The sequence below is a fragment of the Scleropages formosus genome, chromosome 5 (genome assembly GCF_900964775.1).
Source record: "Scleropages formosus chromosome 5, fSclFor1.1, whole genome shotgun sequence".
Taxonomy (NCBI): domain Eukaryota; kingdom Metazoa; phylum Chordata; class Actinopteri; order Osteoglossiformes; family Osteoglossidae; genus Scleropages; species Scleropages formosus.
Window position 1 is genome coordinate 33,033,218 of NC_041810.1, and position 5,380 is coordinate 33,038,597.

Below are 5,380 nucleotides of genomic sequence, written 5' to 3' on the forward strand. Positions count from 1 at the left end.
GGTAACAGACACACCACAATGGCAAACAATTCATTTCAACAGCCTTCTTCAGGCACTACCTGCCAATTAAATTTACACTTATACACGTGGCTCTTATCCCTCTGTTTTCTGTGTCAGCGGCGCTGAGTGCCTTCTTCCCCCTCTCTGCCTGTTTAATGGGCTCTGCTAGCAGCCATTAAAAATAAAATGTTTTTTCCCCCCACATTAATGGCACATTAATGGCCCTCGGCGCTGGAAGCCGGCAATTTGGTACCTACACACCTGTCGGCTTTTTCATCCCAGTTCCTCGCATTAATTTAACTCCTCATTGCTTTATACCCAAAGATGTGTGTAAGAGGAGCAAGACCTTCTGGCTGAGGGCAGGGAGCCGTCATCGACTTTCAGCATCCTTTCTGCAGAGGTGCGTAAAACAGCAGCGGCAAGTAAGTGATCACCTATAGTTTGTGGGGGTCTGGTCTTAGACAAGCCACCAGTGGGCCTTGTCCCCTGTCGGTGGGCACCATGAGATGTGGAAAGCGGAGAGAAGGGAGCACAAAGGCCGCCATTGTTAGTGTAGGAACGGGGCTCCGAGGACGAGAGGAGGATGCGATCTGTAGCTCTGTGATCATGAATGACATGTCATTCCATGGGCATGATTCTTGGGAAGCTGGAACAATTGCCATAAACGCCATAAAGATTTTTAAAAGTCTTCACTTTCTTCTGTTTCTGGAAAAAAGCGTTTCCATTCATGAGTTCAGGAGGAGCACAAGGGAAGGGAACGCTAGTATGTTTTAAGTAGCTAAGTTACTGGAAAAGAAGCGTTTTCTCACACCGGAATTCACAGCAATCACACACTGACTGAACGGGAGGTGGAACTGATAATAACTGGTGATATTCCGCAGTTTGGTAAGAGACAGTGCGTGCTGCGAAGCTTTATTATGTAATACACATTTACGTTAACCCTTTACACTCACCTGTGCAAAGGAGACCTGTGACGCCAGCAGACCAACTTGAGTCGTATTTACGCAAGAAGCCGCAGTCCTTGACCGGACAGAGCGCGTGGCTGCAGCGCGAGTGGGACGCGAACGCACAACCGTTCGGCAGTAACATCATGGCACTCCCGAGCAGGACATCACCTGTGGCGCAAGCTCGTCCGCAGCCGGCTGTTAAAGGGGTGTGTGTGTCTGTCTGTGTGTGTCTGTGTGTGTGAGAAGGAGGGAAGAGACAGAGAGAGCTGCGCGCCCACATGTGAATAAAAAGAGAGGTAAAACACTGTTACTGTACCATCGCTGTACCACCGGTAACAGTGGCGCTAGTCCGACGTGTCGCCCCTTCCTCGCGCTTTAGTAGGGAACACTTTTTCTTCTGTAAACCCAGTGGAGCTGAGTGTTGTAATAATCATAATCATGTGTTCAGCGTCGAAGATCGCGCTCCTGTGTGTGTGTGTGAGAGAGTAAGAGAGACAGAGTGGCAGTCCGCAGACACTCACCTGTGTGTAGATCTAGATGGTCGCGGAAAGACAGTGAAACAGGGCACTCCCGCAGACCGACGGCTCCCGGCATTGACACCACTGCACACTATTATTTGGAGTTTTGATGGTGATGCTGAGCCTGATAATGATGACGGCGATGAGCGCTCCCTTCTCTCAGCTACGCGCCCTCGTCCACGAGGATTGCGTCCAAGTCCTGTTGTCGGTCCGCGGGCTGATGGGCTCGGTGGGAAGGTGTTCCTCCCTTTCCCCACCCCCTCCTCCTCCTCATCATCATCATCATTTTCATCATCATCATTTTCGTCATCGGCAGCGCACTTTCCCGGGAACGATCGCGCTGAACTCCGCTCCCCCCCCATACGAAGACCCGACTATGTTCATTTCGCACATCACGCGTCTCTCTAGAGGACTTTTACCGCTGAAACACGTCGCTAGTGTCTCATTTTACCTCAAAACTGACAGTTTTCATTTGTATTTAATTGTATTTTAAGAAAAATATTTTTGAAAATTCTCCCCGAGAAAATTTAACAGCTCTGTTTTTTCTATTACTCCTTCTGCAGCTGCATCACACTTCTAAAGTCACATGATGAATTAATTTACCTGACGCTTTTCTCCAAAGCGACTTAAAACGTTGATCTACCTACAATTATTTACTCATACAGCTTGGTAGATTTACTGAGGCAATTTAAAGTACCTCGTTCAAGGGTGCTAGTTGGAGGTGGGAATTGAACCTGTGACCTTTGGGTCCAAATGGACCAGCTTTGACCATTGCCCTGACTGACAGCTGGCCTACTTCTACCATTACATACGTACAGCAGCACATTTTCCCCACTTTAAACATCCTCCCACCTGTTCAAAAATAGCTGCAGTGCTTTGTTTTGAACATTCATGGTTATTGCTTCCAACTGATGAATATTCAACTTCAAACTAGGGCAAGCACTCATGCTCGGTTCTAATATTCTTTAAAGTAGCATTAAATTGTATTATAATCAATGTTATAATATTTAAAAATGTGCCAGCTGGAAAAATGCCCACCCCCACAATTTATATGAAGGAGCAGTGTAGACTTAGCCTACTGCACAATAAGGTTAATAGTACTGTGCCTGTCTGCTCTCCACCACCCTGTGACAAATCTGAAGATCCTTCAAAGGACATGGTCTCATTTTTACACTGAAAATAACTTCATTTATATGGCATATACAGGAGTACACTGAGCAATAGCCAGGTTTCCAAGTAACATTTACAAAGAAGTGTGAAAGTGTATAATAAAAACAATGCCACATTTAAGGGTTTATTATAAAGTGCCTTTAATATCGAAAAGTACATTTTAAACATTTTTTTTTTTAACCCGGTTAACCCACAGAGCTTCAACACTCAATGTATTGATTCAAAGTCAAAATATAGTTTGCAAAGGATCTTTGTCTCCTGCAGAAATACAACCAGAATATGAAACGTTTCACATGGGAGAAGTGGTCAGTGATTGGGGGGGCTATAAAATGCAGGGCAACAAACAGTCAAACTGTTACGGATTTAAAGTACGGTTAAAATGTTTCGGAACACGTCGTACTCCAGTTTTGACTTTACTTTCAAGCAGCAGTTCAGTGCAGAGATGTTGGCGCATGTGCGCGCGACACACACACACACACACACACACACACACACACACACACACACACACAAAGAGAGAGAGTAACCGCATGCACTGTCACACTGCTGGTTTTTGTTCAGAGCAACTGACCGCAAACAGAGTGGATTTAACCGTCAGATCTTTGGATGCGTAGCCCTGACGCACAAAAGCCACTAAAACGTTACGTCTGCTGTGGTAACACCATTGCATGATACGCCACACTTTTTATGTGCAGTAAATTAAAGCGAGAAAAGTGTGAAATAGGCATTTTGCAAAGGACACACAAAACAGACGAGGACGACACCTAGAGGAGCAGGTTTATCGGACACATTCCTTTTTAACACACGGGGTAAAATGCAGAACGACCACCCAAAGGGCTGAACGAAAAGCGCAGAGCATCACGGGAGACGTGCCTACACACGCTGGTATAAGAAGAGAAGAAAGCGGAGCTCTTCCCCCTCCACTTCCTCGACAGGGCACCTCACAAATTAACTCCTCCATCAAAACAATTACAAGAGTCATCTGCATAACTCGCATAAATTTGGACGTGGCATCACAAGTGTACCTATAACACACATTTCACACGCTTGTAGCCGGTCCATCCAACACACAAACACTACAGAGACTGAGCCGTTGTCGCTTTTCAATTGGACGAAGAGGACAGACAGAGGATCTATATTACAGCTCCGCGACTTGATCGAGTACGTTCGGCAATGACGTCACAGCGATTTTCGGACAGGAGTGACATTAGGAAAACAGTGGCACAGGATAGGTCATCTCAAACCAGTCCAGAAATGTCTTTTTTACAGCAGTGTTCGTTTCTTTATCATGTCTTTACAACACAGAACTCAAGCAAACAAGTCAAAAGGTGGCTCGGCATTTTCTAAACATTCACAGTTAAAAAAGGAAATTAAAATTAAAAAAGCACATCCTTTTTGAGTTCTCGTTGCATCGATGCAGCACGCACCCCCCCCCCTGGGACGAGTGTGAACACCAGACACAGACTACTCGAAAATAAAATGTTTCTAAAAATACACACGCTGTTTAGGAAACGTACTCGCGGTTTTATTGCATGTGCTAAGAAGTCCGGTAGAGCTACAAGTGAGGAAGATCAGAGTCACTCAAAACACTCGAGATCAGCAGTGACCGTGGACCGCAGTCACTCTGTTGTCCGCGGTGTTATAGCGCCACCTACTGGTCACCTAGGGAAGAGAACACCATTCGAATGGATTGCAATGATTCAATTCCAGCTGTGATCAAGACAAAGTCCTCAAAGAAGAGCGCAGCCCTGCGACACACAGACTTTCCCTCCAGGACTATCAAATGGTCACTCAGCTTGCTAAAGGCGCTCACTTTACACACAGCTGTAGGTGGAAAAGGACTAAAGGTTTTGACAGACTGAACACAATTTCTTGAACACATTACAACACCACCCCAACATCACCATATCCCCCCCACCATTCATAGAAGATTAGCATAAGGGCTATAACTTTTTTGTATATGCATATATAAATTTATATAGATAATAGAAAAATAAATACATTAACAAATTACTTCTGTAATTGGTAAAATACAGGCAAAGTTTTTTGTTTTATGATAGGTCCACTAAAGCTTTCCTAATCTTAGTGTCTGAAGCACTTTGAAACAGTGTGCAATTTAAAAAATAATCACAACCCCTGCTTGAACGCGCGCACACTCATACACACACACACACACACACACACACACACACACACACACACACACTCTGGGCAGATGCCACAGATGCTGATGATTGGTGTTGGCAACTGAACCCTGCGCTTGGCTTAGTCAAATATGAATGGATATGTACATATTTAGGCTCCAAATTAGCACATCCTGCAAAGAATCATATGGAACCATTTGTTCCACATTTTTCCTATTTTCCTTTGTATTTTTGTATACAAATCTTTGAATCTTCATATACATATAAAACTTCTACTTGACAAAAATTTTCATGCATAACATATCCCCGTTTTTACAGCAATTTTAATGACTTAAAATTTTTTTTAAATATATACTGTTTTATAGTTTTTTTTTTTTTTTTTTTTTTTTAAACATTTTGCTCTTTTGTCCCTTTTTGTTGCTGTATTTGATGGTTGGGGTTTATAGCTCCAGGATTGCTCCTAGGATAGCAGTCTTTTTCCAGTAGTGTGGCTCAGCTCCTTTCGAAACACCAGGGGGCGTCATGTGAGGACAGCAGTCCAGGTAAGGAGGAGGAGCTCCGCTGAAGGGCATTGTGGGTCAGCAAGATGACCCTTTACTTT

The 5,380-nt window shown here is 44.2% G+C and overlaps 1 protein-coding gene across 10 annotated transcripts in view; it reads right to left on the reverse strand.

The window, feature by feature from the left end:
- The window catches only part of LOC108932972 (adenylate cyclase type 2-like), a 73,863-nt gene extending 72,184 nt beyond the window's left edge, over positions 1-1,679 (reverse strand). For all 10 annotated transcript variants that reach the window (XM_029252062.1, XM_018749722.2, XM_029252065.1 and 7 more), the window contains exon 1: positions 1,469-1,679. The gene's annotated coding sequence lies outside the window, so the exon portion shown is untranslated. The remainder of the gene's footprint in view (positions 1-1,468) is intronic.
- Between the last annotated feature and the right edge of the window lie 3,701 nt (positions 1,680-5,380).